Source organism: Hyperoodon ampullatus (genome assembly GCF_949752795.1).
Source record: "Hyperoodon ampullatus genome assembly, chromosome: 7".
NCBI lineage: Eukaryota > Metazoa > Chordata > Mammalia > Artiodactyla > Ziphiidae > Hyperoodon > Hyperoodon ampullatus.
Window position 1 is genome coordinate 117,306,359 of NC_136920.1, and position 22,374 is coordinate 117,328,732.

The following is a 22,374-nucleotide window of genomic DNA, read 5'->3' on the forward strand; positions in this document are numbered from 1 at the left end:
TTTGTTTTTGAAATTCCTTTTTATAGTGGGTTTGAGCTGATTCTCGCTGCCATGTTTATGCCAGTCTAGACACACTTGATTCTCTTACGTAGACATATCAATAAATATGTTTTAAGATTCTTACTAGTCAGATATATTCCTCTGCGGGAAATATGGGGTTTTGAGTCCCTTTCACTGAGGAAGGTGTAGGTCTTGTCTATTCCATAGTTGGTTTTTGGAACGGTACCTGTGCTTATATCAAACTCTGGTTTTATGCATCACCCCACCTCTCCTTCCCCCTTAAGCAGGCATAAGGGTGTTTTCTAAATGTGAGACACTGTTCTCTTTCCTAACTCAGTTCAAGTGTAGCCATGTTTACAGAATCTTCATAAGTGATATCTTATGATAAGTTTCTTTTTCTGTGTGACTTATTTCACTTAGAATCATCGTACCTGAATCCACCCATTTTGCTGCTACTGGTCTTATGACATTGATTTCATGGCTGAGGGATATTCCATCGTACGTAAGTAGCACAATTTTTTGAACCATTTTTATATTTCCTGGGATATTTAAGGTGTACCCAAGTTGAGGTCCTTGTAAGCAGTGCAGCCCTAAATTTTGGGGTGGCTCTGTCTTATTGATTTTCAGTTTTCCCAAGGTATATTCCCTAGTCTGGAAGTGCCCTTGGCTCTGTAGCTCTGTTCTTTACTTGTTTTAGGGAACACAATGTACTCCTACGGAGAGGCAGTTGGCAATTTACATCCCGCCCATCAGCATAACAAGGCTCCCTGTTCTCCAGGGCCTGTCTTGCCTTTCTGGTTTTTACACAATTTTGTGGATGTCCCTTTTGACCGGTGGGAAGTGATACTTCTTTGTAGTGCAGATTTGCATTGCCCGCTTGCTTGCTTGGCCAAAAAGGGCGTATGCGTTTTCTCCTGAATATATTCAGGAGAAAACGCATACGCCCTTTATGGCCAAGTGCATCATTGTCGAAGTTGTGCCCCTCTTCCTGTGCTTTAAAGGCGATTCCAACGTACCTCTTGAAATCTGTTTCCTGCTATGCTGCCTCGCTTTCAAGTCCGCCTCGTTGCCTTCCCTCAACAGATTTTTGGACGATAGTTGTCCTTTATTACTCGGTCAGTTTGTGAATGGCTGTGCCCCTGAGCTCCATTTTTCAACTCGTTTTTGGTGAGCTGACCGCAAGTACAAAATTTTGGTTCAGGACCTATACTGGTTCCCGGTGGGGGGCTGAGACTTTGGTTAATTCTTCTTCCTGCCGGGAAATTACAGTGATATGTGCCCGTCCAAATGCCTAACAGCTACTCTCTCATTGGTTCTCCCTCTTCCCTTTCATCCTCTGCCAAATTGGCAACCTGTGCGAACCAGGAGGTTAAAGGGGCTGTCTCTCCAAGTTGGGAGGATGATAGTAAAGCAGATGGAAAGTCAAACCGGAGCACCAGGAGAGGGACTATTCGTTGAGTTTTAGAAACCTTTCGTATTCACAGTGTGGCCGTTCTCTAGGATTCCCGTACATGTTATAACTGTAGTAATATTCCCTTCATCCTGGAGAGTTGGGACCCATGGAATGGGTGCCAGGCATTTGTGCTTTAAAGGTTCTGCATTTGCTCACCCAATCTCACCAATCCTCTCAGTCCCAAGTGTCCAGCCTTATGACACATCCAGCTGTCGTTGTAGATAGGATCATTACAGGTTTCATCAGAGACCCTGAAGGAATTGTAAAGAATTTCCCAGTTTTTTCGTTTTGTTTTTGAAATTCCTTTTTAGAGTGGGTTTGAGCTGATTCTCGCTGCCATGTTTATGCCAGTCTAGACACACTTGATTCCCTTACGGAGACATATCAATACATAGGTTTTAAGATTCTTACTAGTCAGATATATTCCTCTGCGGGAAATATGGGGTTTTTAGTCCCTTTCACTGAGGAAGGGGTAGGTCTTGTCTATTCCATAGTTGGTTTTTGGAACGATACCTGTGCTTATATCAAACTCTGGTTTTATGCATCACCCCACCTCTCCTTCCCCCTTAAGCAGGCATAAGAGTGTTTTCTAAATGTGAGACACTGTTCTCTTTCCTAACTCAGTACAAGTGTAGCCATGTTTACAGAACCTTCATAAGTGATATCTTATGATAAGTTTCTTTTTCTGCGTGACTTATTTCACGTAGAATCATCGTACATGAATCCACCCATTTTGCTGCTACTGGTCTTATGACATTGATTTCATGGCTGAGGGAGATTCCATCGTACGTAAGTACCACAATTTTTTGAACCATTTTTATATTTCTTGGGATATTTAAGGTGTACCCAAGTTGAGGTCCTTGTAAGCAGTGCAGCCCTAAATATTGGGGTGGCTCTGTCTTATTGATTTTCAGTTTTCCCAAGGTATATTCCCTAGACTGGAAGTGCCCTTGGCTCTGTAGCTCTGTTCTTTACTTGTTTTAGGGAACACAATGTACTCCTCCGGAGAGGCAGTTGGCAATTTTCATCCCGCCCATCAGCATAACAAGGCTCCCTGTTCTCCAGGGCCTGTCTTGCCTTTCTGGTTTTTACACATTTTTGTGGATGTCCCTTTTGACCGGTGGGAAGTGATACTTCTTTGTAGTGCAGATTTGCATTGCCCGCTTGCTTGCTTGGCCAAAATGGGCGTATGCGTTTTCTCCTGAATATATTCAGGAGAAAACGCATACGCCCTTTTTGGCCAAGTGCATCATTGTCGAAGTTGTGCCCCTCTTCCTGTGCTTTAAAGGCGATTCCAACGTACCTCTTGAAATCTGTTTCCTGCTATTCTGCCTCGCTTTCAAGTCCGCCTCGTTTTCTTCCCTCAACAGATTTTTGGACTATAGTTGTCCTTTATTACTCTGCCAGTTTGTGAATTGCTGTGACCCTGAGCTCGATTTTTCAACTCGTTTTTGGTGAGCTGACCGCAAGTCCAAAGTTTTGGTTCAGGACCTATACTGGTTCCCGGTGGGTGGCTTAGACTTTGGTTAATTCTTCTTCCTGCCAGGAAATTACAGTGATATGTGCCCGTCCAAATGCCTAACAGCTACTCTCTCATTGGTTCTCCCTCTTCCCTTTCATCCTCTGCCAAATTGGCAACCTGTGCGAACCAGGAGGTTAAAGGAGCTGTCTCTCCAAGTTGGGAGTTTGATAGTAAAGCAGATGGAAAGTCAAACCGGAGCACCAGGAGAGGGACTATTCGTTGAGTTTTAGAAACCTTTCGTATTCACAGTGTGTCCGTTATCTAGGTTTCCCGTACATGTTATAATTGTAGTAATATTCCCTTCAACCTGGAGAGTTGGGACCCATGGAATGGGTGCCAGGCATTTGTGCTTTAAAGGGTCTGCATTTGATCAACCAATCTCACCAATCCTCTCAGTGCCAAGTGTCCAGCCTTATTCCACATCCAGCTGTCGTTGTAGATAGGGTCATTCCAGGTTTCATCAGAGACCCTGAAGGAATTGTAAAGAATTTCCCAGTTTTTTTGTTTTGTTTTTGAAATTCCTTTTTAGAGTGGGTTTGAGCTGATTCTCGCTGCCATGTTTATGCCAGTCTAGACACACTTGATTCCCTTATGGAGACATATCAATACATAGGTTTTAAGATTCTTACTAGTCAGATATATTCCTCTGCGTGAAATATGGGGTTTTGAGTCCCTTTCACTGAGGAAGGTGTAGGTCTTGTCTATTCAATAGTTGGTTTTTGGAACGGTACCTGTGCTTATATCAAACTCTGGTTTTATGCATCACCCCACCTCTCCTTCCCCCTTAAGCAGGCATAAGAGTGTTTTCTAAATGTGAGACACTGTTCTCTTTACTAACTCAGTTCAAGTGTAGCCATGTTCACAGAATCTTCATAAGTGATATCTTATGATAATTTTCTTTTTCTGTGTGACTTATTTCACTTAGAATCATCGTACCTGAATCCACCCATTTTGCTGCTACTGGTCTTATGACATTGATTTCATGGCTGAGGGATATTCCATCGTACGTAAGTACCACAATTTTTTGAACCATTTTTATATTTCCTGGGATATTTAAGGTGTACCCAAGTTGAGGTCCTTGTAAACAGTGCAGCCCTAAATTTTGGGGTGGCTCTGTCTTATTGATTTTCAACTTTCCCAAGGTATATTCCCTAGACTGGAAGTGCCCTTGGCTCTGTAGCTCTGTTCTTTACTTGTTTTAGGGAACACAATGTACTCCTCCAGAGAGGCAGTTGGCAATTTACATCCCGCCCATCAGCATAACAAGGCTCCCTGTTCTCCAGGGCCTGTCTTGTCTTTCAGGTTTTTACACATTTTTGTGGATGTCCCTTTTGACCGGTGGGAAGTGATACTTCTTTGTAGTGCAGATTTGCATTGCCCACTTGCTTGCTTGGCCAAAAAGGGCGTATGCGTTTTCTCCTGAATATATTCAGGAGAAAACGCATACGCCCTTTTTGGCCAAGTGCATCATTGTCGAAGTTGTGCTCCTCTTCCTGTGCTTTAAAGGCGATTCCAACGTACCTCTTGAAATCTGTTTCCTGCTATTCTGCCTCGCTTTCAAGTCCGCCTCGTTGCCTTCCCTCAACAGATTTTTGGACGATAGTTGTCCTTTATTACTCGGCCAGTTTGTGAATTGCTGTGCCCCTGAGCTCCATTTTTCAACTCGTTTTTGGTGAGCTGACCGCAAGTCCAAAATTTTCGTTCAGGACCTATACTGGTTCCCGGTGGGTGGCTGAGACTTTGGTTAATTCTTCTTCCTGCTGGGAAATTACAGTGATATGTGCCCGTCCAAATGCCTAACAGCTACTCTCTCATTGGTTCTCCCTCTTCCCTTTCATCCTCTGCCAAATTGGCAACCTGTGCGAACCAGGAGGTTAAAGGGGCAGTCTCTCCAAGTTGGGAGGTTCATAGTAAAGCAGATGGAAAGTCAAACCTTAGCACCAGGAGAGGGACTATTCGTTGAGTTTTAGAAACCTTTCGTATTCACAGTGTGTCCGTTCTCTAGGTTTCCCGTACATGTTATAGCTGTAGTAATATTCCCTTCAACCTGGAGAGTTGGGACCCATGGAATGGGTGCCATGCATTATTGCTTTAAAGGGTCTGCATTTGCTCACCCAATCTCACCAATCCGCTCAGTCCCAAGTGTCCAGCCTTATGCCACATCCAGCTGTCATTGTAGATAGGGTCATTCCAGGTTTCATCAGAGACCCTGAAGGAATTGTAAAGAATTTCCCAGTTTTTTTGTTTTCTTTTTGAAATTCCTTTTTATAGTGGGTTTGAGCTGATTCTCGCTGCCATGTTTATGCCAGTCTAGACACACTTGATTCTCTTACGTAGACATATCAATACATATGTTTTAAGATTCTTACTAGTCAGATATATTCCTCTGCGGGAAATATGGGGTTTTGAGTCCCTTTCACTGAGGAAGGTGTAGGTCTTGTCTATTCCATAGTTGGTTTTTGGAACGGTACCTGTGCTTATATCAAACTCTGGTTTTATGCATCACCCCACCTCTCCTTCCCCCTTAAGCAGGCATAAGGGTGTTTTCTAAATGTGAGACACTGTTCTCTTTCCTAACTCAGTTCAAGTGTAGCCATGTTTACAGAATCTTCATAAGTGATATCTTATGATAAGTTTCTTTTTCTGTGTGACTTATTTCACTTAGAATCATCGTACCTGAATCCACCCATTTTGCTGCTACTGGTCTTATGACATTGATTTCATGGCTGAGGGATATTCCATCGTACGTAAGTAGCACAATTTTTTGAACCATTTTTATATTTCCTGGGATATTTAAGGTGTACCCAAGTTGAGGTCCTTGTAAGCAGTGCAGCCCTAAATTTTGGGGTGGCTCTGTCTTATTGATTTTCAGTTTTCCCAAGGTATATTCCCTAGTCTGGAAGTGCCCTTGGCTCTGTAGCTCTGTTCTTTACTTGTTTTAGGGAACACAATGTACTCCTACGGAGAGGCAGTTGGCAATTTACATCCCGCCCATCAGCATAACAAGGCTCCCTGTTCTCCAGGGCCTGTCTTGCCTTTCTGGTTTTTACACAATTTTGTGGATGTCCCTTTTGACCGGTGGGAAGTGATACTTCTTTGTAGTGCAGATTTGCATTGCCCGCTTGCTTGCTTGGCCAAAAATGGTGTATGCGTTTTCTCCTGAATATATTCAGGAGAAAACACATACGCCCTTTATGGCCAAGTGCATCATTGTCGAAGTTGTGCCCCTCTTCCTGTGCTTTAAAGGCGATTCCAACGTACCTCTTGAAATCTGTTTCCTGCTATGCTGCCTCGCTTTCAAGTCCGCCTCGTTGCCTTCCCTCAACAGATTTTTGGACGATAGTTGTCCTTTATTACTCGGTCAGTTTGTGAATGGCTGTGCCCCTGACCTCCATTTTTCAACTCGTTTTTGGTGAGCTGACCGCAAGTCCAAAATTTTGGTTCAGGACCTATACTGGTTCCCGGTGGGGGGCTGAGACTTTGGTTAATTCTTCTTCCTGCCGGGAAATTACAGTGATATGTGCCCGTCCAAATGCCTAACAGCTACTCTCTCATTGGTTCTCCCTCTTCCCTTTCATCCTCTGCCAAATTGGCAACCTGTGCGAACCAGGAGGTTAAAGGGGCTGTCTCTCCAAGTTGGGAGGATGATAGTAAAGCAGATGGAAAGTCAAACCGGAGCACCAGGAGAGGGACTATTCGTTGAGTTTTAGAAACCTTTCGTATTCACAGTGTGTCCGTTCTCTAGGATTCCCGTACATGTTATAACTGTAGTAATATTCCCTTCATCCTGGAGAGTTGGGACCCATGGAATGGGTGCCAGGCATTTTTGCTTTAAAGGTTCTGCATTTGCTCACCCAATCTCACCAATCCTCTCAGTCCCAAGTGTCCAGCCTTATGCCACATCCAGCTGTCGTTGTAGATAGGATCATTTCAGGTTTCATCAGAGACCCTGAAGGAATTGTAAAGAATTTCCCAGTTTTTTCGTTTTGTTTTTGAAATTCCTTTTTAGAGTGGGTTTGAGCTGATTCTCGCTGCCATGTTTATGCCAGTCTAGACACACTTGATTCCCTTACGGAGACATATCAATACATAGGTTTTAAGATTCTTACTAGTCAGATATATTCCTCTGCGGGAAATATGGGGTTTTTAGTCCCTTTCACTGAGGAAGGGGTAGGTCTTGTCTATTCCATAGTTGGTTATTGGAACGGTACCTGTGCTTATATCAAACTCTGGTTTTATGCATCACCCCACCTCTCCTTCCCCCTTAAGCAGGCATAAGAGTGTTTTCTAAATGTGAGACACTGTTCTCTTTCCTAACTCAGTTCAAGTGTAGCCATGTTTACAGGATCTTCATGAGTGATATCTTATAAGTTTCTTTTTCTGTGTGACTTATTTCACTTAGAATCATCGTACCTGAATCCACCCATTTTGCTGCTACTGGTCTTATGACATTGATTTCATGGCTGAGGGATATTCCATCGTACATAAGTACCACAATTTTTTGAACCATTTTTACATTTCCTGGGATATTTAAGGTGTACCCAAGTTGAGGTCCTTGTAAGCAGTGCAGCCCTAAATTTTGGGGTGGCTCTGTATTATTGATTTTCAGTTTTCCCAAGATATATTCCCTAGACTGGAAGTGCCCTTGGCTCTGTAGCTCTGTTCTTTACTTGTTTTAGGGAACACAATGCACTCCTCCAGAGAGGCAGTTGGCAATTTACATCCTGCCCATCAGCATAACAAGGCTCCCTGTTCTCCAGGGCCTGTCTTGCCTTTCTGGTTTTTACACATTTTGTGGATGTCCCTTTTGACCGGTGGGAAGTGATACTTCTTTGTAGTGCAGATTTGGATTGCCCGCTTGCTTGCTTGGCCAAAAAGGGCGTATGCGTTTTCTCCTGAATATATTCAGGAGAAAACGCATACGCCCTTTATGGCCAAGTGCATCATTGTCGAAGTTGTGCCCCTCTTCCTGTGCTTTAAAGGCGATTCCAACGTACCTCTTGAAATCTGTTTCCTGCTATTCTGCCTCGCTTTCAAGTCCGCCTCGTTGCCTTCCCTCAACAGATTTTTGGACGATAGTTGTCCTTTATTACTCGGTCAGTTTGTGAATGGCTGTGCCCCTGAGCTCCATTTTGCAACTCGTTTTTGGTGATCTGACCGCAAGTCCAAAATTTTGGTTCAGGACCTATACTGGTTCCCGGTGGGTGGCTGAGACTTTGGTTAATTCTTCTTCCTGCCGGGAAATTACAGTGATATGTGCCCGTCCAAATGCCTAACAGCTACTCTCTCATTGGTTCTCCCTCTTCCATTTCATCCTCTGCCAAATTGGCAACCTGTGCGAACCAGGAGGTTAAAGGGGCTGTCTCTCCAAGTTGGGAGGATGATAGTAAAGCAGATGGAAAGTCAAACCGGAGCACCAGGAGAGGGACTATTCGTTGAGTTTTAGAAACCTTTCGTATTCACAGTGTGTCCGTTCTCTAGGATTCCCGTACATGTTATAACTGTAGTAATATTCCCTTCATCCTGGAGAGTTGGGACCCATGGAATGGGTGCCAGGCATTTGTGCTTTAAAGTGTCTGCATTTGCTCACCCAATCTCACCAATCCTCTCAGTCCCAAGTGTCCAGCCTTATGCCACATCCAGCTGTCATTGTAGATAGGGTCATTTCAGGTTCCATCAGAGACCATGAAGGAATTGTAAAGAATTTCCCAGTTTTTTCGTTTTGTTTTTGAAATTCCTTTTTAGAGTGGGTTTGAGCTGATTCTCGCTGCCATGTTGATGCCAGTCTAGACACACTTGATTCCCTTACGGAGACATATCAATACATAGGTTTTAAGATTCTTACTAGTCAGATATATTCCTCTGTTGGAAATATGGGGTTTTTAGTCCCTTTCACAGAGGAAGGTGTAGGTCTTGTCTATTCCATAGTTGGTTTTTGGAAAGGTACCTGTGCTTATATCAAACTCTGGTTTTATGCATCACCCCACCTCTCCTTCCCCCTTAAGCAGGCATAAGAGTGTTTTCTAAATGTGAGACACTGTTCTCTTTCCTAACTCAGTTCAAGTGTAGCCATGTTTACAGGATCTTCATAAGTGATATCTTATGATAAGTTTCTTTTTCTCTGTGACTTATTTCACTTAGAATCATCGTACCTGAATCCACCCATTTTGCTGCTACTGGTCTTATGACATTGATTTCATGGCTGAGTGATATTCCATCGTACGTAAGTACCACAATTTTTTGAACCATTTTTATATTTCCTGGCATATTTAAGGTGTACCCAAGTTGAGGTACTTGTAAGCAATGCAGCCCTAAATTTTGGGGTGGCTCTGTCTTATTCATTTTCAATATTCCCAAGGTATATTCCCTAGACTGGAAGTGCCCTTGGCTCTGTAGCTCTGTTCTTTACTTGTTTTAGGGAACACAATGCACTCCTCCAGAGAGGCAGTTGGCAATTTACATCCCGCCCATCAGCATAACAAGGCTCCCTGTTCTCCAGGGCCTGTCTAGCCTTTCTGGTTTTTACACATTTTGTGGATGTCCCTTTTGACTGGTGGGAAGTGATACTTCTTTGTAGTGCCGATTTGGATTGCCCGCTTGCTTGCTTGGCCAAAAAGGGCGTTTGTGTTTTCTCCTGAATATATTCAGGAGAAAACGCATACGCCCTTTTTGGCCAAGTGCATCATTTTCGAAGTTGTGCCCCTCTTCCTGTGCTTTAAAGGCGAATCCAACGTACCTCTTGAAATCTGTTTCCTGCTATTCTGCCTCGCTTTCAAGTCCGCCTCGTTGCCTTCCCTCAACAGATTTTTGGACGATAGTTGTCCTTTATTACTCGGCCAGTTTGTGAATTGCTGTGCCCCTGAGCTCCATTTTACAACTCGTTTTTGGTGAGCTGACCGCAAGTCCAAAAGTTTGCTTCAGGACCTGTACTGGTTCCCGGTGGGTGGCTGAGACTTTGGTTAATTCTTCTTCCTGCCGGGAAATTACAGTGATATGTGCCCGTCCAAATGCCTAACAGCTACTCTCTCATTGGTTCTCCCTCTTCCCTTTCATCCTCTGCCAAATTGGCAACCTGTGCGAACCAGGAGGTTAAAGGGGCTGTCTCTCCAAGTTGGGAGGTTGATAATAAAGCAGATGGAAAGTCAAACCGGAGCACCAGGAGAGGGACTATTCGTTGAGTTTTAGAGACCTTTTGTATTCACAGTGTGTCCGTTCTCTAGGTATCCCGTACATGTTATAACTGTAGTAATATTCCCTTCAACCTGGAGAGTTGGGACCCATGGAATGGGTGCCAGGCATTTGTTCTTTAATGGGACTGCATTTGATCAACCAATCTCACCAATCCTCTCAGTCCCAAGTGTGCAGCCTTATGCCACATCCAGCTGTCGTTGTAGATAGGGTCATTCCAGGTTTCATCAGAGACCCTGAAGGAATTGTAAAGAATTTCCCAGTTTTTTTGTTTTGTTTTTGAAATTCCTTTTTAGAGTGGGTTTGAGCTGATTCTCGCTGCCATGTTTATGCCAGTCTAGACACACTTGATTCCCTTACGGAGACATATCAATACATATGTTTTAAGATTCTTACTAGTCAGATATATTCCTCTGCAGGAAATATGGGGTTTTGAGTCCCTTTCACTGAGGAAGGTGTAGGTCTTGTCTATTCCATAGTTGGTTTTTGGAACGGTACCTGTGCTTATATAAAACTCTGGTTTTATGCATCACCCCACCTCTCTTTCCCCCTTAAGCAGGCATAAGAGTGTTTTCTAAATGTCAGACACTGTTCTCTTTCCTAACTCAGTTCAAGTGTAGCCATGTTTACAGAATCATCATAAGTGATATCTTATGATAAGTTTCTTTTTCTGTGTGACTTATTTCACTTAGAATCATCGTACCTGAATCCACCCATTTTGCTGCTACTGGTCTTATGACATTGATTTCATGGCTGAGGGAGATTCCATCGTACGTAAGTAGCACAATTTTTTGAACCATTTTTATATTTCCTGGGATATTTAAGGTGTACCCAAGTTGAGGTCCTTGTAAGCAGTGCAGCCCTAAATATTGGGGTGGCTCTGTCTTATTGATTTTCAGTTTTCCCAAGGTATATTCCCTAGACTGGAAGTGCCCTTGGCTCTGTAGCTCTGTTCTTTACTTGTTTTAGGGAACACAATGTACTCCTCCGGAGAGGCAGTTGGCAATTTTCATCCCGCCCATCAGCATAACAAGGCTCCCTGTTCTCCAGGGCCTGTCTTGCCTTTCTGGTTTTTACACATTTTTGTGGATGTCCCTTTTGACCGGTGGGAAGTGATACTTCTTTGTAGTGCAGATTTGCATTGCCCACATACTTGCTTGGCCAAAAATGGTGTATGCGTTTTCTCCTGAATATATTCAGGAGAAAACGCATACACCCTTTTTGGCCAAGTGCAACATTGTTGAAGTTGTGCCCCTCTTCCTGTGCTTTGAAGGCGATTCCAACGTACCTCTTGAAATCTGTTTCCTGCTCTTCTGCCTCGCTTTCAAGTCCGCCTCGTTGCCTTCCCTCAACAGATTTTTGGACGATAGTTGTCCTTTATTATTCGGCCAGTTTGTGAAATGCTGTGCCCCTGAGCTCCATTTTTCAACTCGTTTTTGGTGAGCTGACCGCAAGTCCAAAATTTTGGTTCAGGACCTATACTGGTTCCCGGTGGGTGGCTGAGACTTTGGTTAATTCTTCTTCCTGCCGGGAAATTACAGCGATATGTGCCCGTCCAAATGCCTAACAGCTACTCTCTCATTGGTTCTCCCTCTTCCCTTTCATCCTCTGCCAAATTGGCAACCTGTGCGAACCAGGAGGTTAAAGGGGCAGTCTCTCCAAGTTGGGAGGTTCATAGTAAAGCAGATGGAAAGTCAAACCGGAGCACCAGGAGAGGGACTATTCGTTGAGATTTAGAAACCTTTCGTATTCACAGTGTGTCCGTTCTCTAGGTTTCCCGTACATGTTATAGCTGTAGTAATATTCCCTTCAACCTGGAGAGTTGGGACCCATGGAATGGGTGCCATGCATTATTGCTTTAAAGGGTCTGCATTTGCTCACCCAATCTCACCAATCCGCTCAGTCCCAAGTGTCCAGCCTTATGCCACATCCAGCTGTCATTGTAGATAGGGTCATTCCAGGTTTCATCAGAGACCCTGAAGGAATTGTAAAGAATTTCCCAGTTTTTTTGTTTTCTTTTTGAAATTCCTTTTTATAGTGGGTTTGAGCTGATTCTCGCTGCCATGTTTATGCCAGTCTAGACACACTTGATTCTCTTACGTAGACATATCAATACATATGTTTTAAGATTCTTACTAGTCAGATATATTCCTCTGCGGGAAATATGGGGTTTTGAGTCCCTTTCACTGAGGAAGGTGTAGGTCTTGTCTATTCCATAGTTGGTTTTTGGAACGGTACCTGTGCTTATATCAAACTCTGGCTTTATGCATCACCCCACCTCTCCTTCTCCCTTAAGCAGGCATAAGGGTGTTTTCTAAATGTGAGACACTGTTCTCTTTCCTAACTCAGTTCAAGTGTAGCCATGTTTACAGAATCTTCATAAGTGATATCTTATGATAAGTTTCTTTTTCTGTGTGACTTATTTCACTTAGAATCATCGTACCTGAATCCACCCATTTTGCTGCTACTGGTCTTATGACATTGATTTCATGGCTGAGGGATATTCCATCGTACGTAAGTAGCACAATTTTTTGAACCATTCTTATATTTCCTGGGATATTTAAGGTGTACCCAAGTTGAGGTCCTTGTAAGCAGTGCAGCCCTAAATTTTGGGGTGGCTCTGTCTTATTGATTTTCAGTTTTCCCAAGGTATATTCCCTAGTCTGGAAGTGCCCTTGGCTCTGTAGCTCTGTTCTTTACTTGTTTTAGGGAACACAATGTACTCCTACGGAGAGGCAGTTGGCAATTTACATCCCGCCCATCAGCATAACAAGGCTCCCTGTTCTCCAGGGCCTGTCTTGCCTTTCTGTTTTTTACACAATTTTGTGGATGTCCCTTTTGACCGGTGGGAAGTGATACTTCTTTGTAGTGCAGATTTGCATTGCCCGCTTGCTTGCTTGGCCAAAAAGGGCGTATGCGTTTTCTCCTGAATATATTCAGGAGAAAACGCATACACCCTTTATGGCCAAGTGCATCATTGTCGAAGTTGTGCCCCTCTTCTTGTGCTTTAAAAGCGATTCCAACGTACCTCTTGAAATCTGTTTCCTGCTATGCTGCCTCGCTTTCAAGTCCGCCTCGTTGCCTTCCCTCAACAGATTTTTGGACTATAGTTGTCCTTTATTACTCGGTCAGTTTGTGAATGGCTGTGCCCCTGAGCTACATTTTTCAACTCGTTTTTGGTGAGCTGACCGCAAGTACAAAATTTTGGTTCAGGACCTATACTGGTTCCCAGTGGGGGGCTGAGACTTTGGTTAATTCTTCTTCCTGCCGGGAAATTACAGTGATATGTGCCCGTCCAAATGCCTAACAGCTACTCTCTCATTGGTTCTCCCTCTTCCCTTTCATCCTCTGCCAAATTGGCAACCTGTGCGAACCAGGAGGTTAAAGGGGCTGTCTCTCCAAGTTGGGAGGATGATAGTAAAGCAGATGGAAAGTCAAACCGGAGCACCAGGAGAGGGACTATTCGTTGAGTTTTAGAAACCTTTCGTATTCACAGTGTGTCCGTTCTCTAGGATTCCCGTACATGTTATAACTGTAGTAATATTCCCTTCGTCCTGGAGAGTTGGGACCCATGGAATGGGTGCCAGGCATTTGTGCTTTAAAGGTTCTGCATTTGCTCACCCAATCTCACCAATCCTCTCAGTCCCAAGTGTCCAGCCTTATGCCACATCCAGCTGTCGTTGTAGATAGGATCATTTCAGGTTTCATCAGAGACCCTGAAGGAATTGTAAAGAATTTCCCAGTTTTTTCGTTTTGTTTTTGAAATTCCTTTTTAGAGTGGGTTTGAGCTGATTCTCGCTGCCATGTTTATGCCAGTCTAGACACACTTGATTCCCTTACGGAGACATATCAATACATAGGTTTTAAGATTCTTACTAGTCAGATATATTCCTCTGCGGGAAATATGGGGTTTTTAGTACCTTTCACTGAGGAAGGGGTAGGTCTTGTCTATTCCATAGTTGGTTATTGGAACGGTACCTGTGCTTATATCAAACTCTGGTTTTATGCATCACCCCACCTCTCCTTCCCCCTTAAGCAGGCATAAGAGTGTTTTCTAAATGTGAGACACTGTTCTCTTTCCTAACTCAGTTCAAGTGTAGCCATGTTTACAGGATCTTCATAAGTGATATCTTATAAGTTTCTTTTTCTGTGTGACTTATTTCACTTAGAATCATCGTACCTGAATCCAACCATTTTGCTGCTACTGGTCTTATGACATTGATTTCATGGCTGAGGGATATTCCATCGTACATAAGTACCACAAATTTTTGAACCATTTTTACATTTCCTGGGATATTTAAGGTGTACCCAAGTTGAGGTCCTTGTAAGCAGTGCAGCCCTAAATTTTTGGGTGGCTCTGTATTATTGATTTTCAGTTTTCCCAAGATATATTCCCTAGACTGGAAGTGCCCTTGGCTCTGTAGCTCTGTTCTTTACTTGTTTTAGGGAACACAATGCACTCCTCCAGAGAGGCAGTTGGCAATTTACATCCTGCCCATCAGCATAACAAGGCCCCCTGTTCTCCAGGGCCTGTCTTGCCTTTCTGGTTTTTACACATTTTGTGGATGTCCCTTTTGACCGGTGGGAAGTGATACTTCTTTGTAGTGCAGATTTGCATTGCCCGCTTGCTTGCTTGGCCAAAAAGGGCGTATGCGTTTTCTACTGAATATATTCAGGAGAAAACGCATACGCCCTTTATGGCCAAGTGCATCATTGTCGAAGTTGTGCCCCTCTTCCTGTGCTTTAAAGGCGATTCCAACGTACCTCTTGAAATCTGTTTCCTGCTATTCTGCCTCGCTTTCAAGTTCGCCTCGTTGCCTTCCCTCAACAGATTTTTGGACGATAGTTGTCCTTTATTACTCGGTCAGTTTGTGAATGGCTGTGCCCCTGAGCTCCATTTTGCAACTCGTTTTTGGTGATCTGACCGCAAGTCCAAAATTTTGGTTCAGGACCTATACTGGTTCCCGTTGGGTGGCTGAGACTTTGGTTAATTCTTCTTCCTGCCGGGAAATTACAGTGATATGTGCCCGTCCAAATGCCTAACAGCTACTCTCTCATTGGTTCTCCCTCTTCCCTTTCATCCTCTGCCAAATTGGCAACCTGTGCGAACCAGGAGGTTAAAGGGGCTGTCTCTCCAAGTTGGGAGGATGATAGTAAAGCAGATGGAAAGTCAAACCGGAGCACCAGGAGAGGGACTATTCGTTGAGTTTTAGAAACATTTCGTATTCACAGTGTGTCCGTTCTCTAGGATTCCCGTACATGTTATAACTGTAGTAATATTCCCTTCATCCTGGAGAGTTGGGACCCATGGAATGGGTGCCAGGCATTTGTGCTTTAAAGTGTCTGCATTTGCTCACCCAATCTCACCAATCCTCTCAGTCCCAAGTGTCCAGCCTTATGCCATATCCAGCTGTCATTGTAGATAGGGTCATTTCAGGTTCCATCAGAGACCATGAAGGAATTGTAAAGAATTTCCCAGTTTTCTCGTTTTGTTTTTGAAATTCCTTTTTAGAGTGGGTTTGAGCTGATTCTCGCTGCCATGTTTATGCCAGTCTAGACACACTTGATTCCCTTACGGAGACATATCAATACATAGGTTTTAAGATTCTTACTAGTCAGATATATTCCTCTGTGGGAAATATGGGGTTTTTAGTCCCTTTCACAGAGGAAGGTGTAGGTCTTGTCTATTCCATAGTTGGTTTTTGGAACGGTACCTGTGCTTATATCAAACTCTGGTTTTATGCATCACCCCACCTCTCCTTCCCCCTTAAGCAGGCATAAGAGTGTTTTCTAAATGTGAGACACTGTTCTCTTTCCTAACTCAGTTCAAGTGTAGCCATGTTTACAGGATCTTCATAAGTGATATCTTATGATAAGTTTCTTTTTCTGTGTGACTTATTTCACTTAGAATCATCATACCTGAATCCACCCATTTTGCTGCTACTGGTCTTATGACATTGATTACATGGCTGAGTGATATTCCATCGTACGTAAGTACCACAATTTTTTGAACCATTTTTATATTTCCTGGGATATTTAAGGTGTACCCAAGTTGAGGTCCTTGTAAGCAATGCAGCCCTACATTTTGGGGTGGCTCTGTCTTATTCATTTTCAATATTCCCAAGGTATATTCCCTAGACTGGAAGTGCCCTTGGCTCTGTAGCTCTGTTCTTTACTTGTTTTAGGGAACACAATGCACTCCTCCAGAGAGGCAGTTGGCAATTTACATCCCGCCCATCAGCATAACAAGGCTCCCTGTTCTCCAGGGCCTGTCTAGCCTTTCTGGTTTTTACACATTTTGTGGATGTCCCTTTTGACTGGTGGGAAGTGATACTTCTTTGTAGTGCCGATTTGGATTGCCCGCTTGCTTGCTTGGCCAAAAAGGGCGTTTGTGTTTTCTCCTGAATATATTCAGGAGAAAACGCATACGCCCTTTTTGGCCAAGTGCATCATTTTCGAAGTTGTGCCCCTCTTCCTGTGCTTTAAAGGCGAATCCAACGTACCTCTTGAAATCTGTTTCCTGCTATTCTGCCTCGCTTTCAAGTCCGCCTCGTTGCCTTCCCTCAACAGATTTTTGGACGATAGTTGTCCTTTATTACTCGGCCAGTTTGTGAATTGCTGTGCCCCTGAGCTCCATTTTACAACTCGTTTTTGGTGAGCTGACCGCAAGTCCAAAAGTTTGGTTCAGGACCTGTACTGGTTCCCGGTGGGTGGCTGAGACTTTGGTTAATTCTTCTTCCTGCCGGGAAATTACAGTGACATGTGCCCGTCCAAATGCCTAACAGCTACTCTCTCATTGGTTCTCCCTCTTCCCTTTCATCCTCTGCCAAATTGGCAACCTGTGCGAACCAGGAGGTTAAAGGGGCTGTCTCTCCAAGTTGGGAGGTTGATAGTAAAGCACATGGAAAGTCAGACCGGAGCACCAGGAGAGGGACTATTCGTTGAGTTTTAGAGACCTTTTGTATTCACAGTGTGTCCGTTCTCTATGTATCCCGTACATGTTATAACTGTAGTAATATTCCCTTCAACCTGGAGAGTTGGGACCCATGGAATGGGTGCCATGCATTATTGCTTTAAAGGGTCTGCATTTGCTCACCCAATCTCACCAATCCGCTCAGTCCCAAGTGTCCAGCCTTATGCCACATCCAGCTGTCATTGTAGATAGGGTCATTCCAGGTTTCATCAGAGACCCTGAAGGAATTGTAAAGAATTTCCCAGTTTTTTTGTTTTGTTTTTGAAATTCCTTTTTATAGTGGGTTTGAGCTGATTCTCGCTGCCATGTTTATGCCAGTCTAGACACACTTGATTCTCTTACGTAGACATATCAATAAATATGTTTTAAGATTCTTACTAGTCAGATATATTCCTCTGCGGGAAATATGGGGTTTTGAGTCCCTTTCACTGAGGAAGGTGTAGGTCTTGTCTATTCCATAGTTGGTTTTTGGAACGGTACCTGTGCTTATATCAAACTCTGGTTTTATGCATCACCCCACCTCTCCTTCCCCCTTAAGCAGGCATAAGGGTGTTTTCTAAATGTGAGACACTGTTCTCTTTCCTAACTCAGTTCAAGTGTAGCCATGTTTACAGAATCTTCATAAGTGATATCTTATGATAAGTTTCTTTTTCTGTGTGACTTATTTCACTTAGAATCATCGTACCTGAATCCACCCATTTTGCTGCTACTGGTCTTATGACATTGATTTCATGGCTGAGGGATATTCCATCGTACGTAAGTAGCACAATTTTTTGAACCACTTTTTATATTTCCTGGGATATTTAAGGTGTACCCAAGTTGAGGTCCTTGTAAGCAGTGCAGCCCTAAATTTTGGGGTGGCTCTGTCTTATTGATTTTCAGTTTTCCCAAGGTATATTCCCTAGTCTGGAAGTGCCCTTGGCTCTGTAGCTCTGTTCTTTACTTGTTTTAGGGAACACAATGTACTCCTACGGAGAGGCAGTTGGCAATTTACATCCCGCCCATCAGCATAACAAGGCTCCCTGTTCTCCAGGGCCTGTCTTGCCTTTCTGGTTTTTACACAATTTTGTGGATGTCCCTTTTGACCGGTGGGAAGTGATACTTCTTTGTAGTGCAGATTTGCATTGCCCGCTTGCTTGCTTGGCCAAAAAGGGCGTATGCGTTTTCTCCTGAATATATTCAGGAGAAAACGCATACGCCCTTTATGGCCAAGTGCATCATTGTCGAAGTTGTGCCCCTCTTCCTGTGCTTTAAAGGCGATTCCAACGTACCTCTTGAAATCTGTTTCCTGCTATGCTGCCTCGCTTTCAAGTCCGCCTCGTTGCCTTCCCTCAACAGATTTTTGGACGATAGTTGTCCTTTATTACTCGGTCAGTTTGTGAATGGCTGTGCCCCTGAGCTCCATTTTTCAACTCGTTTTTGGTGAGCTGACCGCAAGTACAAAATTTTGGTTCAGGACCTATACTGGTTCCCGGTGGGGGGCTGAGACTTTGGTTAATTCTTCTTCCTGCCGGGAAATTACAGTGATATGTGCCCGTCCAAATGCCTAACAGCTACTCTCTCATTGGTTCTCCCTCTTCCCTTTCATCCTCTGCCAAATTGGCAACCTGTGCGAACCAGGAGGTTAAAGGGGCTGTCTCTCCAAGTTGGGAGGATGATAGTAAAGCAGATGGAAAGTCAAACCGGAGCACCAGGAGAGGGACTATTCGTTGAGTTTTAGAAACCTTTCGTATTCACAGTGTGGCCGTTCTCTAGGATTCCCGTACATGTTATAACTGTAGTAATATTCCCTTCATCCTGGAGAGTTGGGACCCATGGAATGGGTGCCAGGCATTTGTGCTTTAAAGGTTCTGCATTTGCTCACCCAATCTCACCAATCCTCTCAGTCCCAAGTGTCCAGCCTTATGACACATCCAGCTGTCGTTGTAGATAGGATCATTACAGGTTTCATCAGAGACCCTGAAGGAATTGTAAAGAATTTCCCAGTTTTTTCGTTTTGTTTTTGAAATTCCTTTTTAGAGTGGGTTTGAGCTGATTCTCGCTGCCATGTTTATGCCAGTCTAGACACACTTGATTCCCTTACGGAGACATATCAATACATAGGTTTTAAGATTCTTACTAGTCAGATATATTCCTCTGCGGGAAATATGGGGTTTTTAGTCCCTTTCACTGAGGAAGGGGTAGGTCTTGTCTATTCCATAGTTGGTTTTTGGAACGATACCTGTGCTTATATCAAACTCTGGTTTTATGCATCACCCCACCTCTCCTTCCCCCTTAAGCAGGCATAAGAGTGTTTTCTAAATGTGAGACACTGTTCTCTTTCCTAACTCAGTACAAGTGTAGCCATGTTTACAGAACCTTCATAAGTGATATCTTATGATAAGTTTCTTTTTCTGCGTGACTTATTTCACGTAGAATCATCGTACATGAATCCACCCATTTTGCTGCTACTGGTCTTATGACATTGATTTCATGGCTGAGGGAGATTCCATCGTACGTAAGTACCACAATTTTTTGAACCATTTTTATATTTCTTGGGATATTTAAGGTGTACCCAAGTTGAGGTCCTTGTAAGCAGTGCAGCCCTAAATATTGGGGTGGCTCTGTCTTATTGATTTTCAGTTTTCCCAAGGTATATTCCCTAGACTGGAAGTGCCCTTGGCTCTGTAGCTCTGTTCTTTACTTGTTTTAGGGAACACAATATACTCCTCCGGAGAGGCAGTTGGCAATTTTCATCCCGCCCATCAGCATAACAAGGCTCCCTGTTCTCCAGGGCCTGTCTTGCCTTTCTGGTTTTTACACATTTTTGTGGATGTCCCTTTTGACCGGTGGGAAGTGATACTTCTTTGTAGTGCAGATTTGCATTGCCCGCTTGCTTGCTTGGCTAAAATGGGCGTATGCGTTTTCTCCTGAATATATTCAGGAGAAAACGCATACGCCCTTTTTGGCCAAGTGCATCATTGTCGAAGTTGTGCCCCTCTTCCTGTGCTTTAAAGGCGATTCCAACGTACCTCTTGAAATCTGTTTCCTGCTATTCTGCCTCGCTTTCAAGTCCGCCTCGTTTTCTTCCCTCAACAGATTTTTGGACTATAGTTGTCCTTTATTACTCTGCCAGTTTGTGAATTGCTGTGACCCTGAGCTCGATTTTTCAACTCGTTTTTGGTGAGCTGACCGCAAGTCCAAAGTTTTGGTTCAGGACCTATACTGGTTCCCGGTGGGTGGCTTAGACTTTGGTTAATTCTTCTTCCTGCCAGGAAATTACAGTGATATGTGCCCGTCCAAATGCCTAACAGCTACTCTCTCATTGGTTCTCCCTCTTCCCTTTCATCCTCTGCCAAATTGGCAACCTGTGCGAACCAGGAGGTTAAAGGAGCTGTCTCTCCAAGTTGGGAGTTTGATAGTAAAGCAGATGGAAAGTCAAACCGGAGCACCAGGAGAGGGACTATTCGTTGAGTTTTAGAAACCTTTCGTATTCACAGTGTGTCCGTTATCTAGGTTTCCCGTACATGTTATAATTGTAGTAATATTCCCTTCAACCTGGAGAGTTGGGACCCATGGAATGGGTGCCAGGCATTTGTGCTTTAAAGGGTCTGCATTTGATCAACCAATCTCACCAATCCTCTCAGTGCCAAGTGTCCAGCCTTATTCCACATCCAGCTGTCGTTGTAGATAGGGTCATTCCAGGTTTCATCAGAGACCCTGAAGGAATTGTAAAGAATTTCCCAGTTTTTTTGTTTTGTTTTTGAAATTCCTTTTTAGAGTGGGTTTGAGCTGATTCTCGCTGCCATGTTTATGCCAGTCTAGACACACTTGATTCCCTTATGGAGACATATCAATACATAGGTTTTAAGATTCTTACTAGTCAGATATATTCCTCTGCGTGAAATATGGGGTTTTGAGTCCCTTTCACTGAGGAAGGTGTAGGTCTTGTCTATTCAATAGTTGGTTTTTGGAACGGTACCTGTGCTTATATCAAACTCTGGTTTTATGCATCACCCCACCTCTCCTTCCCCCTTAAGCAGGCATAAGAGTGTTTTCTAAATGTGAGACACTGTTCTCTTTACTAACTCAGTTCAAGTGTAGCCATGTTCACAGAATCTTCATAAGTGATATCTTATGATAATTTTCTTTTTCTGTGTGACTTATTTCACTTAGAATCATCGTACCTGAATCCACCCATTTTGCTGCTACTGGTCTTATGACATTGATTTCATGGCTGAGGGATATTCCATCGTACGTAAGTACCACAATTTTTTGAACCATTTTTATATTTCCTGGGATATTTAAGGTGTACCCAAGTTGAGGTCCTTGTAAACAGTGCAGCCCTAAATTTTGGGGTGGCTCTGTCTTATTGATTTTCAACTTTCCCAAGGTATATTCCCTAGACTGGAAGTGCCCTTGGCTCTGTAGCTCTGTTCTTTACTTGTTTTAGGGAACACAATGTACTCCTCCAGAGAGGCAGTTGGCAATTTACATCCCGCCCATCAGCATAACAAGGCTCCCTGTTCTCCAGGGCCTGTCTTGTCTTTCAGGTTTTTACACATTTTTGTGGATGTCCCTTTTGACCGGTGGGAAGTGATACTTCTTTGTAGTGCAGATTTGCATTGCCCACGTGCTTGCTTGGCCAAAAAGGGCGTATGCGTTTTCTCCTGAATATATTCAGGAGAAAACGCATACGCCCTTTTTGGCCAAGTGCATCATTGTCGAAGTTGTGCTCCTCTTCCTGTGCTTTAAAGGCGATTCCAACGTACCTCTTGAAATCTGTTTCCTGCTATTCTGCCTCGCTTTCAAGTCCGCCTCGTTGCCTTCCCTCAACAGATTTTTGGACGATAGTTGTCCTTTATTACTCGGCCAGTTTGTGAATTGCTGTGCCCCTGAGCTCCATTTTTCAACTCGTTTTTGGTGAGCTGACCGCAAGTCCAAAATTTTCGTTCAGGACCTATACTGGTTCCCGGTGGGTGGCTGAGACTTTGGTTAATTCTTCTTCCTGCCGGGAAATTACAGTGATATGTGCCCGTCCAAATGCCTAACAGCTACTCTCTCATTGGTTCTCCCTCTTCCCTTTCATCCTCTGCCAAATTGGCAACCTGTGCGAACCAGGAGGTTAAAGGGGCAGTCTCTCCAAGTTGGGAGGTTCATAGTAAAGCAGATGGAAAGTCAAACCTTAGCACCAGGAGAGGGACTATTCGTTGAGTTTTAGAAACCTTTCGTATTCACAGTGTGTCCGTTCTCTAGGTT